Raw genomic sequence first — 20,391 nt, 5'->3', positions numbered from 1 at the left:
AGAAAGCCCTCTAATTTAACACAATTGATGCACATCTGACCTTACAAAGACTGAGGCAGCATGCACAGGCTTGCATGGATTCTTTGAGTATATATTATGAGTGTCCAGTTTAGTATTTTTATGGGATTCCTCAGTTTGCAAACAAGTGGGTCTCTGTGTCTATATCTGTTTGTGTGTGTGTGTGTGTGTGTGTGTGTGTGTGTGTGTGTGTGTGTGATTCGTTGGGCTTTTTTCCTTCTTGTGGTGATTTGAATTGGTATGACAACCATAAACTCATGTATTTGAATGCTTGACCCATAGAAAGTGGCACTATAGGAGGTGTGACCTTATTGGAGTGGGTGTGGCTTTGTTGGAGGAAGTGTGTCACTTTGGGGGTGGGCTTTGAGGTCTTCCATAGCTAAAGTTACTCACAGTGTGGTACACAGTCTCCTTCTGCTGCCTGTGGATCAAGATGTAGAGCTGTCAGTTCCTCCAGCATCGTGTCTGCCTGAACACTGCCATGACAATAATAGACTGAACCTCAGAACTGTAAGTCAGCCCCAATTAAATGTTTTTCTTTATATGAGTTGCCATGGTCATGGTGTCTTTTCACAGCAATAAAACCCTAAGACACTTCTGTTTGTTGGTTTTATTCTATACCTACATGTTAACTTTTAACATTATATTTTATTACGGAATGAAACGAGGGCATGATTGCTCCAAGGTGTACTTGAGAAGAAGGATTTTATTGTAGCTATGATAGGCAGTACAGTCAGAAGCATCTGGAAGAGTCCAGAGCAGGGAGAGAAAACAGCAGAGTGAACTTGGCCAGCAGAATGAACTGGGTCATGAGAGGAAAGAGAGAGGGAAAAACAAGAGAAGAAAACAAATAATGAGAGAGAGAGAGAGAGAGAGAGAGAGAGAGAGAGAGAGAGAGAGAGAGAAACCAAGAGACTGTGTGCTCAAATGACTAGGTAATATAGGAAAGAGACCTTGGGAGAAGGGAAGCACAGGCTGGGCTGGGGAGGTTTAGGGAGGGGAGGGGTGAGTAGAGCAGACAAGCCACAGGTACTGAGTGAACCTGTGGTCAGTGTGTGCTTTGATGTGCTAATAGGCACCACAGTTGGCCATTTGTCCTGAGTTTCTTTGGGACTGGACAGCTTCCTTCCATGAGGCCCTGCCTTCTAAAACACTGGTTCTCAACCTTCCTAGTGCTGTGGCCCTTTGATCCAGTTCCTCACACTGCGGTGACCCTCAACCATAAATGTACTTTCTTTGCTACCCCCTAACCGTAATTTTGGTACTTTTATGAATTATCATGTAAAAATATGCGCTTTCCAATGGTCTTGGCAACCCCTACAAGAGAGTCACTCGGCCCCCCAAGGGGTAGTAACCCTCAGGTTGAGAACAACTGTCCTAAAAACTCTATCATTTTACAGTTGTACCTTAGGCTCCTGAACAAGGTTTTAACACTTGAGTCATTGTGGAGCATTTTCAAGTCAAAACCATAGCACTGCATAAAAGCACTCGTAAGTCAAATCACCCTTAGTTGGGGAACAACTGTACACAAAAATGGAGCTAAGAGACAGGAGAATGAAAAGACTCAACCCAGAAGAGCCAACCACCACCATGTAGGAGTTCCTGACGTGTAGGAGAGCTGACAGAGGCAAGGGGAGAGGCAGAAGCCTGCAAATGTCAGGACTTACCTAATGGAGGGACACGTACAACAAACCAACAGTGGCCATGGGGAATTTCAGAACATCAAGATAAAATAAAGGCCATGTGAGCTTTGGAAGGCCAGAGTGGGCAACACTGAAGGAAAGGAAACCAGAGTGGCACCAGTTATCCGAAACACCCATGCGAGAACCACTAAAGCCACACCTTCAGGAAGCCTGTATCCAGTCTATTCTATCCCCAGCCTCATCATCACTAAAAAAGCAGAGAAAGACATTTTTGCCTAATTCTATGTAACAACTACATCTGAAGTTGACAATCATCTTCTGGTCACATTTTATGTCGAGGTGGGCTAGAACTGCGGTGTGGCTCAGCCACAGGACTCATCTGCTGCAAATCGATCCAGCAAAGGTCCTGAATGCTATTCAGGCCCAGCCTCGCCTACAGGTGAGAAGGACAGCTCTCAGAGGATGTTCACTGCCGTAGCTGGTGTGCACAGCAAGAAAACTGTGCACACAGATTTGAAAGTGAAATGGCAATTAAAAGATTCCTGGGAGATTCAAGACGGTTGTAGCCACCAGAGGGGCCTAAGAGACCCATGGAAGCTTCACGGGGAGCTACGGCAGCAGCAGAGGATGAGCCCACGGAGTATACAGTATCTCTGGAACGACTTTAAAAAGGCAGGACTTACGGGAAGATGCTTTTTTTTAAAGTGGTTTAATGGAAGTGGAAAAAATATGGTGGAACAGAGAGACGAGCGCTATAGAGAAGGGGGACCAGAGACAGAGACACGGCAGCAGTGAGTAAGGAGCATGTAGTTGCTGAGTAGAGCCGATCCTCCAGGCACTGGCCCCAACTCTCCCCTTTTGACACTGCCGTGATGCCACTCAGCCCACAGGCTCACTACAGGCGCCGCTGCTGCTACCTCTCAAGCTACTTACCTTGCCGAAGGCAGGAGAGTTCGGGCCAATGGCGGTGCCCAAGGGCTACACGCATGACTGGTAGTTGTGCCCAGGGTGCACGTGAGGCAGCTGAGGGCAGGGTGGTGTACAGCAGCCTGGAGCTCTTGCAGGCCCTGTCTGCCTCTGGACACACTGCCCAACCACAAGGTGTTCAAGATGAGAAATGATGGCTTTCTGGATTGAACCTTCTTAAGACTTCTGTGGTCTGGGGGCCACCAGTGACCATGTTGATGCCTGTGGCCATGCTGCTACTGGCTGCTATAGGCAGGGAAGCTTTTGCAGGGTTATCAATGACTGCAGACTCCTGAGAATTAGAACATGAAGAATGCTGTGTCAACCTCCCTCCCACTCCCACCTTCATCCCCCAACACTGCCCCCCCCCAAAAGAAAAAATAACAGTCTAGACAGGAAACTACTGAAGAGAGTTCTTAAAAACTGTGACAGGAATGCTGATAGCTCTTCAAGGACTTAGCTTTCTTAAAGGGGCTGACCCCTCGGAGTTGACCATGCTCCAATGGGTATATGGGCAACACAAATTGGATTTGGTGTTTTGTTTGTTTGTTTGTTTGTTTGTTTGTTTGTTTCAGGGACCAAGGATGGGAGTGTGGACCAGGGAGGAATGAGGAGCAAGTGTAATCAGGGTGCATTGTATGAAATTCCCAAATAATTAATAATAATATTATGCTGGGGATTATAAAAAGAAAGTGAAGCATCCTCCACTGGCTCACGCTGGAAATGCTGTGTCTCCAGTGGGCGGAACTGTTTGGGAAAGCTGTGGAAACCTTTGGAGGTGGGGCCCAGCAGTCGGAGGTGGGGGCAGATTTGGGGTATATTATTCCAGGCCCCTTCTTGAGCCTTGTGTTTCCTGATGAGTCACAAAGTAAACAGCTCCCCTCCAAGGCCGCAGTGCTCTGCCTGTGGGTGTGCAGCCATGGCTCTGAAACCATGAGCCAACACAAAGGCTCATTCATTTTAAGTTGTTGTCTCATGTGTTTTGTCATTGTGATGAAGGCAGCTAGTTCACAAACAGTGGTGGAAGCTGCCTGGAGCAACATAACTCTGTTCGTGGGGGGTGGAAGGAATGCAAAGGTGATGGTGTGCACAGGCATAGGCACAGGTGATGGTGTGCACTGGCACAGGTGAGGGTATGCACTGGCACAGGTGAGGGTGTGCACTGGCACAGGTGAGGGTGTGCACTGGCACAGGCATAGGCACAGGTGATGGTGTGCACAGGCACAGGTGATGGTGTGCACTGGCACAGGTGATGGTGGTGATGGTGTGCACAGGCACAGGTGATGGTGGTGATGGTGTGCACAGGCACAGGTGATGGTGTGCACTGGCATAGGTGATGGTGGTGATGGTGTGCACAGGCACAGGTGATGGTGTGCACTGGCACAGGTGATGGTGTGCACTGGCACAGGTAATGGTGGTGATGGTGTGCACTGGCACAGGTGACGGTGTGCACTGGCACAGGTGATGTGTGCACTGGCACAGGTGATGGTGTGCACTGGCACAGGTGATGTGTGCACAGGCACAGTCAGAACTGCTATAAATACGCTCAACATGATGAGGAAACAAGAGAGACATAAAGAGAACCCAGTGGACTTTGTGTGGAGGTGAAATGTTCCCACAATGAAAACATCATGGGACAAGAGTAACAGCACTTCACACCGATAGAGAAGAGATAGTGAGCTTGAAAACACTGCAGCAGAAATGGCCAAAGCACTGAGAGAAAGATCAGGAGTGGAAGAGAACAGAGCTGAATGCAGTAGCTTGACTGAGACAGCACACTGTGTGCAAACACAGTACCAGAGGGGTATGAGAAACTATTTGTCAATTTTCTAAACTTATTGAAAACTTTAAATGCCCAGCTCACCTTGAAGAGAGAAAGCTGACTGATTCAGTCTGAGACATCCCCAAGTAAACTGCTGGCCCTTCTACTGAGCACGGTTCCCCTCCAATGCGCTGCAACTGGGCCTACATGGAGTTCCACGTTCCTGCCTCTTCCAGGCACAAGTGTCCATGATAATGAAACATTTGAAGCCTTGGGCCCCATCTCATCTACTTGCAGAACTCACATGATACCGTGTGAGCCACAGAAAGCCATAGTGAGGCAGAGAAGCCGGGGGACAAAACAGTGTCTTAAAGATTAGAGTATGGCCCTGGAAATCCAGACCCATGAGAAAAAGACACCCAAGCCAGACAAAGCCTGAATATTGTCTTCTAGCAGACCCACAGTGCAGGCATTGTGTGGTAAGTGGGTGTCCCAAGGAGAAAGGTAGTCAGATCCAAACCCTGGAGCCAGAGGAAAGAAGAAACCATTCTAGAATGGAGAATGTGATGGTACCTAGGAGAATGGTTTTCTTGTTTTAAAGTTTTCTTTGGGCTGGAGAGATGGCTCAGTGGTTAAAAGCCCTGACTGCTCTTCCAGAGGCCCTGAGTTCAATTCCCAGCAACCACATGGTGGCTCACAGTCATCTGTAATGGGATTGGATGCTCTCTTCTGGTGTGTCTGCAGAGAGCAACAGTGTACTCATATACATTAAATAAATAATATTTTAAAAAATAAAGTTTTCTTTAAGAGAGTAAACTCTCTTAAAGTTTTCTTTAAAACTGTTAAAAAGTAAACTAGTGGCACTATGTTGTGGGATCTGTGACAGCCATGGGTGTGAGGTGTATGAACACAACAAAGGACAGAGAGTTGTGAAACCTGTGAATTTTGTGTACATATGTAAGTGAATATGGAACCATTTGACACTGAATTCTGTCACTGTAAAGTGAGCTGTAAACCCTTAGGCACTCAAAATAAAGACAATATGTTAGGAGCCACGAGCGGTGATAACGTTCGCCATTACAAGATGGCGTGGGCATCCGGTGCTCCCACAAGTAAACAACTAAACTGCGCAGGTGCAAGAGGCGAAAGCGTGCCAAGCCACTGCCCATCCCGGGGCGTAATATGGGGTGATGAGTGAACAGCCAATCAGAAGTGAACATGCCACTCTAGGGTGCATATAAGCAGTGCCTTTTCCGGGCTTGGTGTCTTCCACTTCAGCTGATAGAAGAATAAAGCCTCGCTGTAGTAACTACCCGAACACTGCCTCCCGTGTCTCTCTTGCGGGCGAGAGGACTCGGAAGGGGCTCGGAACAATCTGGTGCTGAAAACCCGGGAACTTCAAGGCGCTGTGGAGACCCCCCCCACCCCGGGACTCGGGGCGGGTTGAAAGACTACAGGATCGAGGTACGTCTCTGAGAGGTATGTTTGGGGTGGAAGCCTTGGTTTCGAGCGGATGCCGCTGCACTAGTTGGCCTCTTGCTTGCGTTGCTTTCACTTTTAGCTTATTTGTGTTGTGAGGATCCAGCTTGCAGCACAGCTATTAATGCAAGTCAAGAGGTTTTAGAAGAGGTCCACCCCAGGGTATCAGAAACAAAGCGTGTTAGCTAGCATCAGGCCAAGGAGCCTGGGGAAAAAGATCAGGCCAAGGAACCTGGAAAGGGGAAGCAGGCAAGAAGGCCTGGACAAAAGAAGCAAACCCAGGAGTCTGGTAAAAAGGGAGAGTACTCAAAAGGAACAGAGGCCACTGAAGGGCCTGTTAAGAATAAGGACCCTTCACCGGCTGGTGAAGAGAGAGTGGAGGTCAAAAGGACCCCCCTTTACCCCAGTACGGAGCTTGCCACCATAGACCTTAGCAGCTCCGAAGAAGATCTAACGCAAGGAGAGGAAGAAAGTCTAGAGGAGGGAGCAGCCGCCTATGAACAAAACAGATATGGACCAAAAAATAACCGTCCTGAGATAAGACTAAGAAAGACCTTGAGTCCCTCGGCCCCACCCTTGCCTCCGGCCTACGCCCCGGGCAGCGTCTCTAATTCATTTCTCAGCCCAGGAGATCGGAGACAGCTACAGCTGGCATTTCCGGTCTTTGAAGGGGCAGAGGAAGCCCGTGTTCATGCCCCAGTAGAGTATAGGCAGGTCAAAGAATTAGCTGAGGCAGTACGTGCATATGGAATTGGGGCTAATTTTACCGTATCCCAAGTGGAGAGATTAAGTACAGCTGCTATGACGCCAGGAGACTGGCAGGACACAGTGAAGGCGGTACTTACCAATATGGGCCAATATTTGGAATGGAAAGCGCTATGGCATGAGCAGTCACAAGCACAAGCCAGAGCTAATGCAAGCATTGAGGGTCAACAATTATGGACTTTTGACATGCTGGCTGGAGTTGGCATACACGCGAACGACCAGACCACTCATGTTACATCCAAACAATATCATGAAACCTCACCTCAAATTGTGGAATGCCTAGTGGTGTCAGAGGTTCTGGAAATCTTTCCAGGTCCCTTAAATATTGTTTCAGATTCCTTCTATGTGGTTAATGCAGTAAAAGCATTAGAAGTTGCTGGGTTAATTAAGACATCTAGCAGACTTGTAGAAGTTTTTCAAAAGATTCAGCTTACCCTGGCTAAGCGAAGATTCCCTGTCTTTATAACTCATATTAGGGCTCACTCAGACTTACCAGGACCTATGTCCCGTGGAAATGACCTGGCAGATCGAGCCACAAAGTTGATTGCAATTGCCCTTTCGCCAAAATTGGATTTGGCTAAAGCCTTTCATAAAAGGTTTCATGTGACAGCTGAGACGCTACGTCGTCGATTTGACATAACTAGAAAAGAGGCTAGAGATATATTGACTCAATGTCAAAATTGCTGTCAATTCTTACCTGTGCCTCATGTTGGAATTAACCCTCAGGGAGTTAGGCCATTACAGATCTGGCAAATGGATATTACCCACATCCCATCCTTTGGCAAATTACAATATTTGCATGTCTCCATTGATACCTGTTCTGGAGTTATGTTCGCCTCTCCATTGACCGGAGAAAAGGTAGCCCATATTATTCAACATTGTCTCGAGGCTTGGAGTGCCTGGGGAAAGCCTAAAATCCTTAAAACTGACAATGGACCAGCCTACACTTCTCAAAAGTTTGGACAATTTGTCGCCAAATGGAGGTGACACACCTGACGGGTCTTCCTTACAACCCTCAGGGACAGGGCATCATTGAGCGTGCTCATCGTACCCTTAAAACTTATTTGATAAAACAAAAAGGAGAAGTTGAGGAAGCTCTGCCCACAGTGCCACGGGTTATTGTCTCTTTGGCACTTTTTACTCTTAATTTTTTGAATTTGGACAGTCAGGGCAACACGGTGGCTGATCACCATTGCCTGGAACCAACTAGGCCAAAAGAAATGATAAAATGGAAAGATGTTTTGACTGGTCAATGGAAAGGCCCGGATCCTATTTTAATAAGATCCAGGGGAGCGGTTTGTGTTTTTCCACAGGAAGAAGACAACCCGTTTTGGTTGCCGGAACGCCTGACGCGACGCCTCACAGTTGTGGACGATGATTCCTCAGTGGGTTCCCCTACGAATGCTTTTGATCACTACATGGATTCTCCAAGCTTGGGTTCCTAGTATATATAGTGAATTTAGATGGGCTATCCTATCTGCTTTTCCAAAACCTATGCCCTTGTCTTCTTAAAAGGCGCCGCTTCTGCTAAACAGAATTTCTCCTATACCTTTAACTATACCGAGCGAATTAATGCCTCACTCCAGTTTGTGTGTATCCTCCATTTCTTTTCATCTTATCCAACCACTCCTTTAATACTTGTACCAATGTAACTTGCTTTATGTCCCAGTGCTGGTCTACTCTTGTCTATAAGCAGGCCCTAATAGCCAGAATACCACAATGGATCCCTATCCCCGTTCAGACGTCTGGGACCTTGACTTTATTTCGACAGAAGAGAGATTTTGATATAATGGCAGCCATTGTCTATTACCATCTCTGCAGCTGCAGCTGTGACAGCCGGCATAGCCATGGCTAATCAAGTTACAACAGCTACTGTTGTTAATCAAATTTCAGAAAAGACTTCTGAGGCTTTGACCACTCTACAGAAAGTGGATGCACACTTGGCATCAGGCATTCTGTTGGTCAATCAGAGTTGATTTGCTCCAAGCCCATGTGAAACAACTCACAGATGTGGTTCAGATGAGCTGCGTGTCAGCAACCCCACATCTATGTATTACACCTCTGAGATTTATGAACAATACATTTATTCAAAGCCATAATCTTTCTGCTTATTTACAAGGGAATTGGACCAGATGCAGCAGCAATTGCAGATCCGGATCTTGAGCCTTGATGGAACACGAATGGACCCTGTTGCCCTTGGCGATTTTACTTCTTGAATTTCTTCTGCCTTTTCTTTCTTTAAGGAATGGGTGGGGATAGGTCTGTTTGGTGCAGCCCTATGTTGTGGATTGGTGTTCATGTTATGGTTGGTCTGCAAGCTCAGAGCCCAACAAAAATGTGACAAGGCCGTTATCACCCAAGCACTCGTAGCCTTGGAGCAAGGATCTTCCCCCTGAAATTTGGCTATCTATGCTAGAAAGTAACTGATGACTGAGACCCTCAGTCGATGCACCCCAAGGGTTCAGCCCATTGCACTGGGTTGATGAGAGGTCTAAGTCTAGCCAGCCCTTGCCTGAATAACTGTGGTACCTAAATATTTAGAGGTGCTTGTGAGTGGGTACTCGACAGGGAATGTTCCACAAATGTGGATAGATTTCCCGAAAGTATGCCTGATTGCACAAAGGTTTGATGCCAAGAAACCTCCTCCCCTGGTGGCGCCCCAGGGTGGAGACTCCCTTTCCCCGACAAAAGGCATCGAGATGGGTATGGGAAGTATTACTCATTGCACAACGACAAGAGAAGAAACCCATTATAATATCTCATTTTGCACAGGGGATCAGGCCTCTGCTTTCCCTCACTGAGTTGGTGCCGCACTTGATAGGCAAAAGGCTGTTCCATCTTAATAAAATTGAAAGGGGGGAGATGTTAGGAGCCGCGGCGAGCAGTGATAGCATTCGCCATTACAAGATGGCACGGGCATCCAGTGCTCCCACAAGTAAACAACTAAACTGCGCAGGTGCAAGAGGCAAAAGTGCGCCAAGGCACTGCCCATCCCGGGGCGTAATATGGGGTGATGAGTGAACAGCCAATCAGAAGTGAACACGCCACTCTAGGGTGCATATAAGCAGTGCCTTTTCCGGGCTTGGGGTCTTCCACTTCAGCTGATAGAAAAATAAAGCCTCGCTGTAGTAACTACCCGAACACTGCCTCCCGTGTCTCTCTTGCGGGCGAGGGGACTCGGAAGGGGCGCGGAACAACAATACAAAGATGGCTGAAGACTTGGCTCAGTAGTTAAGAGCACTTGTGGCTCTCTCAGAAGACCCAGATTCTGTAAATTCTGTTATTCCAGGGTTTTCCTTCACCTCTTTTGTTCCCAAGAAACAACAGAGTGTTTCTATCTATGTCCACTCTAGTGCATTTTAACTCCTGGATAGATGATACAGAGACCTACGCTCCAGGCACAATGCTGGGCAGATATTCATCTATTCTAACATGCTATGGCTGCCTACTTCCTAGCCATGTGGTCCTTTACCTGCCATCTGAGTCTTGCCCTGGCTGGCTGTGTTCCATATGTGTCCTCATGGCTTCTCTCTTATTGAGACTTCATGGAGAATCCTGGTCCTTCTTTCTTCCTGGTCTTTCTCCTTTTCTGGTCCCTCCAAGAGACCCTTTCTTTCAGCTTGGGATCCCCTGGCTGGAATTGGAACTCCTGCCCCATCTCTTCTACTGCCCAGCAATTGGCTTATCAGCCCTTTATTAACCAATTAGAGGTGATGGAAAACAATCTTTACACATCATTGACACCAGAGATGCTCCAAGAATCATGACAATGCCAACATCTGGTGTGCAACCAAATCTCTGGGCACAATAATTAACATCTGAAATACGAAGTGTACAGAACCATCCCCCAACAAGGTTCACTTTCCAGCATCTACATGGTTGCTCCCAACCATCTGTAACTCCTGCTCTAGGTGAGCTGAACCCTCTTCTGGTCTCCTCAGGAACTGTACACACATACCACTCATATTCATACATATAAGAGAAAAGTATATCTGTTTTCAAAAAGAAAAGAAAGAAACCTATTTGTCTTCACGTGGGCTTCACGTGGTAGAGTAATTGCCAAGCTCATACAGAGCCCTATGTTCAATCTCAGCACCACATAAACCCAGTGTAGTAGCACTTGGGAGAAAGAACCAGGAGGATCAGAAGTTTTGTAGGGTGAAAAATTATAAAAATATTTTATATTTTTATAAAAATATAAAAATATATATATATATATTCTATAAAATGATATAATATATATATATTCTTTTTTTAAAGTTCTTTTAGGGACATGGAAAATTTTCTCTGAAACAAGCCAGGCCAGTTTCGGGAACTGGCTGTACAGAAAAGAAAGTAAAGAATGTAAGTCACTTAGGTGGCGAAACACAATGACCAGGCTGTGGCCAGAGCAAGTGAGAAATAGTTAATAAATAGTTGGTAAATGACAGGGTAGGGCACAGTGACATGGTAAAACTACATTTTTGAGAAAAATGAGTGTACAGAGTAATTTTCACATGATCCTAATCATTCAGGGTGGGTTCTTCTGGAATGTTCCGCTATTTTTGTTATGTATCCTTGACAACCCCTCACCCCCCTCATCACTTTCCTGGTTTATGGTTTTCCTCTTTAAAAGATCCCTTAGCCCACCACTCTGGGTCAAACTTTGCTCCTGCAAGAGCTCATGGTTTGACCTTGGCTGGCCAACTCTCCCCAATAAACCTCTGCTGATTGCATCCAGGTACAGTGTCTTGTGAGAGTTTGTGGGTGGCCGTGACTTCCCGAGACTTGAGTGAGGGGCTCCCTACTTTGGAGGTCTTCAGTTTAAGGTCACTTTCAGCTATGTAGCCAGTTTGTGGCCATCCTGAGATATGTGAGACCCTGAAGAAAAAGAAACCTCCAAAAGAAAAAGACAGCCAGGCATAGTAGCAAGCACCTTTAAACCCAGCATCCAGAAAGCAGAGGCAGGAGGATCTCTGTGATTTGGAGGCCAGTCTGCTCTACATAGTGAGTCCAAGGATAAGTGAAGCTACATAGTGAGACCTTGTCTCAAAGAAAGAGAAAGGAGGTAGGGGTTGGAGAAGCAACAGGAAGGAGGAGGAGGAGGAGGAAGAGGAGGAGGAGGGGGAGGAGGAGGAGGGAGAGGGGGAGGAGAAGGGAGGAGAAGGGAGGAGAAGGAGGAGAAGGAGGGGAAGGGGAAGGAGAAGAAGGGGAAGGGGAAGAAGGGGAAGGGGAAGAAGGGGAAGGGGGGAAGAGGGGAAGAGGGGAAGAGGAGAGGAGGGGAAGAGGAGGAAGGGATGAGAAGGAGAGAGGGAAGAGAAGGAGAGAGGGAAGAGAAGGAGAGAGGGAAGAGAAGAGGGAAAGAGGAGGAGAGAGGGAAGAGAAGAGGGGAAAAAGGAGGAGAGAGGGAAGAGAAGAGGGGAAACGGGGGGAAAGAAGGGGGAAGAAAAGAAGGGGGAAGAAAAAGAAGGAGGAAGAAAAAGGGGGAAGAAAAAGAAGGAAAAGAAGAGAGAAGAAAAAGCAGGGGAAAGAAAAAGAAGGAGGAAGAAAAAGAAGGGAAGAAGAAGGGAAGAAGAAGAAGGGAAGAAGAGGAAGAAGAAGGGAAGAAGAAGAAGGAGGAGGAGGAGGGAAGAAGAAGAAGGGAAGAAGAAGGAGAAGAAGAAGGAGAGGAGGGAAGAAGAAGAAGGAAAGAAGAAGAAGAGGGGGAGGAGGAGGAGGAGGAAGAGGAAGAGGAAGAGGAAGAAGAAGAAGAAGAAGAAGAAGAGGAGGAGGAGAAGAAGAAGGGGGAAGAAGAAGAAGGGGGAAAGAAGGGGAAAAGGAGGGAAGAAGGGGAAAGGGGGGAAAGAAGGGGAAGAAGGGGAAGAAGGGGGAAGAAGGGAAGGAAGAAGGGGGAAAGAAGGGGAAAGAAAAGAGGGGAAGAAAAGGGGGAAAGAAAGAAAAGGGGGGAAAGAAAGAAGGGAGAAAGAAAGAAGAGGAGGGAGAAGAAGAAGGGGGAGAAGAAGGGAAGGGGAAGAAGGGAAGGGGGAAGAAGGGAAGGGGGAAGAAGGGAAGAAAGGGGGAAGGAAGGGAAGAAAGGGGGAAGGAAGGGAAGAAGGGGGAAGAAAAAAAGGAAGGGGGAAGGAAGGGAAGGAAGGGGGAAGGAAGGGAAGAAAGGGGGAAGGAAGGGAAGAAAGGGGAAGGAAGGAAAGAAAGGGGGAAGGAAGGGAAGAAGGGGAAGGAAAAGAAGGAAGGGGGAAGGAAGGGAAGGAAGGGGGAAGGAGAGAATGGGGGAAGGGGGATGGAGAGGGGGGAGGGGGAGAGGGAGGGGGAAGGGAGGAGCGGGGAAGGGGAGGAGAAGAAAGGAGGAGGAGAAGAAAGGAGGAGGAGAAGGGGAAGGAGGAGAAGAAGGGGAAGGAGGAGGAGAAGGGGAAGGAGGAGAAGAAGGGGAAGGAGGAGAAGAAGGGGAAGGAGGAGAAGGAGAGGAAGGAGGAGAAGCAGGGGAAGGAGGAGAAGAAGGGGAAGGAGGAGAAGGAGGGGAAGGAGGAGAAGGAGGGGAAAGAGGAGAAGGAGGGGAAGGAAGAGAAGAAGGGGAAGGAGGAGAAGAAGGGGAAGGAGGAGAAGGAGGGGAAGAAGAAGGGGAAGAAGAAGGGGAAGAAGAAGGGGAAGAAGAAGAGAAGAAGAAGGGGAAGAAGAAGGGAAGAAGAAGGGGAAGAAGAAGAAGGAGAGGAAGAAGGGGAAAAGGGGGAAGGGGAGGAAGAAGGGGAAGAAGAGGAAGGGGAAGAAGAAGGGGAAGAATAAGGGGAAGGAGGGGAAGGGGAAGGAGAGGAAGGGGAGGAGGAAGGGGAAGGGGAGGAAGGGGAGGAGGAAGGGGAGGAAGGGGAGGAGAAAGGGGAAGGGGAGCAAGGGGAGGAGGAAGGGGAAGGGGAGCAAGGGGAGGAGGAAGGGGAAGGGGAAGGGGAGGAGGAAGGGGAAGGGGAGGAGGAAGAGGAAGGGGAAGGGGAGGAGGAAGGGGAAGGGGAGGAAGAAGAAGAAGAAGAAGAAGAGGAGGAGAAGGAGGAGGAGGAGGAGGAGGAGGAGGAGGAGGAGGAGGAGGAGGAGGAGGAGGAGGAGGAGGAGGAGGAGGAGGAGACCCTGTGTCTAACAACCAACTGTATCAGCAATGGGAGACATGGACTAACAAACACTGTGTCTGTGGCGGTTTGGATAGGTTTGTCCTGCACTGACTCGTGTTTGAATGCTTGGTGCACACAGAGTGGCACTATTAGGAGGTGTGGCCCTGTTGGAGTAGATATTGCCTTGTTGGATGAAGTGTGTCACTATGGGAGCAAGCTTTGACGTCTCCTATGCTCAATCCACACCCAGTGTGGCACACAGTCCTCTTCTGTTGCCTGCAGATCAAGATGTAGAACTCTTAGCTCCTTCTCCATCACCATATCTGCCTACACACTGCCACGCTTCCCACCATGATGATAATGGACTAAGCCTCTGAAACTGTAAGCCAGCCCCAATTAAATGTTTGCCTTTATAAGAGTTGCTTTGGTCATGGTGTGTCTTCACAGTAACGAAACTCTAACTAAGACAGTGTCCTAGCAGCTTTGTCCAGACATGACCCATGCCTCCATCTCATTCAGCTATATGTGGCTCACTTATGGGTTTTCTTCTCACCCCATGAAAAACTTGTTCTCTGTCCCTTCCTGGTTCTCTTCAGTTTTTGAGCTGGATGTGTTTACCATTGGTCTCCTTTTGGCTTGTCAAAACCATAGCCAAAGGTCGTGAAAAATACAAGGTTTTTATTTCCACAAACTTCAGCAAAAAAAAAGTCAGCTACTTTGGGGAGATACATGGGGTGCTATCAATTTACAGTCTGTCTCCACTTAGGTGAAAATTTCGGGTCAGGGACAATTATCTATGTCTATCATTGATGCTGTGATTCATGGCAGAGCATGGGACAGTAGTAAAATGCGTGGTTTGTCTTTCTTGAAGTAGAACTTTACTCTGTGAACAAGGCAGACAACTGCAAGGGCATCTTAATATTAGTGTGCTGTACCTGGGGAAAAGTCTCCCCAGAATGGAGCTCTGAAGCTCACAGTAGCATGGTGAAAGGACTGGGTGCAGGAAGGAGCTAATGCTGCAGTCCCACAGACTCAGTCGTGCTCACCTTGTAAATAACATTTTATTGCAACACAGCCGAGGCCACTCATTTGTTATTGTCAGTGGCAGAGCAGTCATCATCACAGATGTCACTTCCTAGAAAACCTAAAACACACTATCTTGTCCTTGTAAAAGCTCTTTAAGAAGGCCACTGGTAGTTAGCCTTGGAAAGGTATGTTGGCTTGTAAGTGGGCCATGCTCTTCCACTTGTGCGTGCATACTACATCCAGTTACAAAAACACCATTGATTCATAATTTGCATATTTTAATGTCTTATATCAGAAAATTATTCTCCCCAAGTCCCTTGCTTCCCTTAGGATACCCCTTTGAACTAAGAACTCCAAAATTTAAAAAATGTAAGACCTCAGAAGGCCAGAGAAAGAGACAGTGACAGATGAATGACACTTAAAAGAATGTCAGCTCTTGGGAAACAGACTGTTATGGTTTGTGTATGCTCGGCCCAGGGAGTGACTCTATTAGAAACCCTGTTGGAGTAGGTGTGGCCTTGTTGGAGTAGGTGTGGCCTTGTTAGAGTAGGTGTGTCACTGGGGTGTGGGCTGTAATACCCTAGTCCTAGCCGCCTGGAAGTGAATATTCTTCTAGCAGCCTTCAGATGAAGATGTAGAACTCTGAGCTCCAGCTGTACCATGCCTACCTGGATACTGCTATGTTCCTCCCCTCATGATAATGGACTGAACCTCTGAACTTGTAAGCCAGTCCCAATTAAGTGTTGTCCTTATAAGAGTTACCTTGGTCATGGTCTCTGTTCATAGCAGTAAAACCCTAAGACACTGATGAACATGAAGTGAGTCTGTCTTCCTATAGGTCAGTTGCTTGCAAAGGTAGTGTGTACTACCAGTCCCTCTGAAGCAAGGTGTGGGAAAGGCCAGAAGCAGAACGCTAGGTCTATAAGACCTTGTATGCTGGCACCACCTCCATGCTGCACCAAATCTGGGCTGGAAGTCAAACTCACTATAGCAGTTAAACAAAGATGCCTCCCACACCTCTCACAATTGAGTGACTGACCCTCCCTAGCAAGGAAAAGGAGGGAGCCATCTGGGTGGGGACACCAGATTTAAAATAAATTAAAACACAGCTAGGATACCAAACTCAATTTGAAATTTAAAGACGCAACAGATAATGTGTTTGGTATGAGGCTATCCCAAGTGTTACATGGGATACACTTATTCTAAGACACTATTATTCTCTGCTTTTCCAAAGGGCAAGTGCAACTGGGTATTTCAAGTACCATTTGCAAGTAGCCCCTTGTATCTGGAGGAAAAGACTAGGGCAGTCTGATAGGGCATTCAGGACCCTTGGGCGGCACTATGAAGAGTCTAAGGGTAGAAAGGGAATTCGGGTCTTTTTCCAACTCAGCTCTCAGATGGCTGGCAACCTGCATGCCACCTACCCAGGCGCCACTGGAGATTGCACAAAGAGCCAACGGTCAGAACAGATTCAGATCTCTCAGCTGCAGAAAATCTCTATGGTGAACAATGATCTCAAATGCTATGGGATAGTGGCTCCAACTCACATCCTCTCTGGCCACCAGACCCACAACCCACTGAGAAAGTTTCCCTCTCAAACACCATCCTTAGACATTGCTGGGGGAAATGACTCACAAAAGCAATGGGGCTTTTCCCAAAATAGGAGGGTGCAATGTCCCAGAAAAGTGAAGTGGCATCCTCGGTGATAAAAAAACAAGGAATGAGCTGCAGGCTTAAAGAACCATCAGTTCAGACAGGAGCTGGAGAAGCAAGAGGAAATCTAGAAGACATGGGGCAAGACTCCTTAGACCTTTCACTACATTGAGAGGGTTGGTAGAGACTGCCAGGAACAGAGAGGTAACCTAGTCAACAGTACTTACAAAGCCCAACAGGTAAAAACATGAGTTAATAATTCAGAGGAAAGCTCTGGAGTCACTAGTAGCCTTGTCACTGTAAGAAAATACCCAAGGTCAAGAGCTTATAAAAAGAAAGGTTTTATTTTGGCCCATGGTCGTGGAGGTTTAATCCATGCCACAGGTTCTTTAGGCTAGTTGGCAGAACAAAATCCATTTATCTCATGCTCAGGAGACAAGAAACAAAGAAGGCACAAGGATCCCACAATTTACTTCAAGGGCTTCCCCTAAAGACCTACTAGGTTCCACCTCTTAAAGGTGTCACTGCCTCCCATACTGTCAACCTGGTGAGCAAGACTCCTTTTGAGAACAGCTACAGTGGCTCTGTCAGAATGGCATGACAGGCAAGCACTGGGGGACACTGTGCAGTGTCATGAGCCATTGGAAGCTGGGTGGACTTCAGTGGATCTAACTGCCACTATCATCCCAAAGAGCCACTAAGAAGAGAGCAGATTGTCAGATTTATCCATAGAGGAAATTTGCCCAGGCAGATACTCTGTAGGCAGAGATGCAAGGACTTTAGTTCTAATTTATTGGATCAGGAAGTGATGAGGCTGCTGACAGAAAATGATGGCCCGGAGATGCCGCTGCTGTCTTTGAGAGTAGATGGACAAGTTCATATGGGTTTTGTTGCTGTTTGAGACAGGCTTTCATTGTTTAGCACTGGCTGACCTGAACTTCACTACATAGATAAGGATGACCTTAAACTAACAAATCTTCCTGTCTCTGCCTCCCAAGTGCTGTCACTAAAAGCATGTTCCACCACATCTGGCTTTGAGCTTTTGTTTTTAATTATTTCCCTGTGCACATGCCCACACAAGCTAAAAGGATGCCCTATCTCCTAGAGCTGGAATTAGAGGCAGTTATGAGCTGCCTGATGTTGGTGCTGGGAACTTAACTAAGGTCCTCTAGAAGAGCAGTAAGTTCTCTTAACCTCTGAGCCATCTCTCCAGCCCACCATGAGGTAATTTTAACAAAGTAAATGTGCTCCATGAGTTTGCTCAGGGTACATCAGCCAAAGAAGCAGATGGCATAAGGAACTGGTCCCAACTTAGTGTTGTGAGGGAGGCTAGGTGTAGGTGGTAACATCTGTGCTTCAGGAATTGAACACATACGTGCACTGAGACAACGCTGGGAGGTGAGAAGCAAAGTGGAGGTGCCTCACCAGCGGCAGGATGAGGGAGCAACCAGGAGGGCAGAGCTGGGGGCAAGCTTGGGGGCAGCAGTGTGGAGATCTGCAAATCTGAACACTGGGGGGGTGTAGCTTCCAGAAGACTGATCTCTCCCAGGGTCTCTCTAACCTCTTATAATGCAATACTATAAACTCTAGCTGAATGCATGACCTTTTGAAATAATGACTACATATCCGGACTCAGTAATTCCTAGACAAGACTCAAAGGAAATAAAAACATGGCTTCCCAAAGATATGCATGAAAATATCCACAGCATTTTTTTTAAAAATGGTCCAATCTGAAATGTGTCACCAACATCAGAATGATTGATTGTAGATTACAGAGCAAGGAAAAAGAGGGAATGCACAAAGTTCACGCACAAGGTTGAGTGAAAGGATTCCATGAGGAATGTTTCCATTTTTCAGAGTTCCAGTAGTTCTCTAGCAACTGAGAAGACATCACAGTAGTTCCCCAGAGGGTGGCCATCTTCCTTGGAGACCACAGGGGCCCCGTAGGATCTTCTGCACACACATGAGCAAATGTATCAATGTGCATCCACTCTATGTATTTACCAGTGCCAACAACTGCACACCAGTCACCCTTCTGTTGCCTCTCAATCCAGTGTCTGCATAAGCCATTTCAGGACTCAAGAAGTCCAGGGACCCATAAAGTCTCATTACCATGAGCACCTAAACAAGAGTTGAACAGTAGACATGCCAAAGTGCATGGGGGGAGAGACCAAGAGGCCTCAAAGAGCTACAGGCAACCAAGGAATGCCAAGAGCAGAAAAAAATTGTCTTCCCAGGGGTAGTCCCCAAAGTGGTTATCCAATACCAAGTTGTCAGCACTGAAAGCATACATACAAGTGATATACATACTGAGCAGGTTTTATTTCAGAATATATGTATATACAATATACATGTAACAATTATTGAAAAATGAGGCCATGAATTTGAAAGAGAGGAGGTATATAAAGGAGGGTTTGGAGGGAGAAATGATATATTGTAATCTCAAAAATAAACAAAACATAAAGTATTAAAGAAGTCCAGGGCTGGAGACACATACAGCTCAGGGGTAGAGTGTTTTGTCTAGCGTGCTCCACGCCTGGGCTTTCATCCCACACCACAGTCCTTTCCGCTTCTCCAATAAAGAAATGGAGACTGAAAGGCTTATCATTTCCTACTTTCGTCATTACACATTTTCATATCATCTATTAGGAATTCCAAATTTCTATACCGTCTTCCATTAGTTTCAAACTATCCTGTTTACATGAATTAGAAAGAAAATTTGAGTCCATACTACATTGTTATGTTAAAACATTTTCACGAAAACGCTTGCCTCACTTTTATAATAGTGCTAAAAATTCTGACAGTGCCTTCTGAAACTTTATTTTTTTCCAGTTATGACACCAAACTACTCCCTTAAAAAAAAAAAAAAGCACAGGCAAGTGGGGAGGGTCAGGGCATTGGGTGTGTGCACATGGAGTTAGATTTCTCGTGTAGGTTCCAGGAACTGAATTCAGACCATCACGCTGCACGGAAACACTTCAGACCTGCCTGGGGACACCTCACTGTCCCTGGCCTGTCTTTTCCTTCACATAGTAACATGTTGGGAACTCTTTCTTGTTTAGAGGTTTTATTTAGAGACAGTGTCTTGTAGACCAGGCTGTCCTTGAACTACTGACCCTCTTTCCTCAGCCACTGAATTCTGGGACTGAAGGCCTAAGTCACCAGGTCAGACTGTAGGGAATCTTTATTCTTGAAATACTTGATGTATGAAACTTACGTTCTTAGATTTTCTTCTCATTGGTAATTAGATCTTTTCACTCAAACCACAAGTTTTAACAGTATTTTGAAGAAACATATCAATGTGTAGCACTGTAATCTTTATGGTAGGTGTTGTTTGTGAGCACTGAGCATGGAGCCTTATACATTAGACAAGGAGTCTGCTGATAAGGGAGTTAGTCCCTGCTCTATTCTTACTTTTCTTTTTAAATCTTATGTACATTGGAGTTCTGCCTCCATATATATCTGCGTGAGGTGTCAGATCACCTGGAACTGAAATCACAGATGGTTGTGAGCTGCTATGTGCATGCTGGAACTTGAACCTGGGTCTCCTAACTGCTGAGCCATCTCTCTAGCACCCTACTTTCACTTTTCAACAAAACTTTTATATTCAACTATTTGTATCCTGTCACCAACATAAGATGCTCCAATTCTTGGCTGGGGAGGAGGAAAAAAAAATAAAGCTACATTTTTATTCCATAACTTCATTTTGTAAAATACAGATTTTATTTTGTCAGTATCACACCAAGCTGAGGTCTGGAATCCATTACTACTTTAACTTCTTCATTGTCCTAAAGATTAACAAGATTCATGTTTATTGTATTTTAAAATATCATTATCAAGGGGATGGAAAGATGATTCAGCACTTAAGATCACTTGCTGTTCTTCCAAAGAACCTGAGTTCAATTTCCAATACCTTGTCAGGTGGCTCCCTCTTCTACCTTCAAAGGGCACCTGTAATCATACTTACATGAGCACAGAAACAATAAATCGCAAAGAAATACTTAATCAA

The sequence above is a fragment of the Arvicanthis niloticus genome, chromosome 9 (genome assembly GCF_011762505.2).
Source record: "Arvicanthis niloticus isolate mArvNil1 chromosome 9, mArvNil1.pat.X, whole genome shotgun sequence".
Lineage (NCBI taxonomy): Eukaryota > Metazoa > Chordata > Mammalia > Rodentia > Muridae > Arvicanthis > Arvicanthis niloticus.
This window is presented reverse-complemented; position numbering follows the sequence as displayed.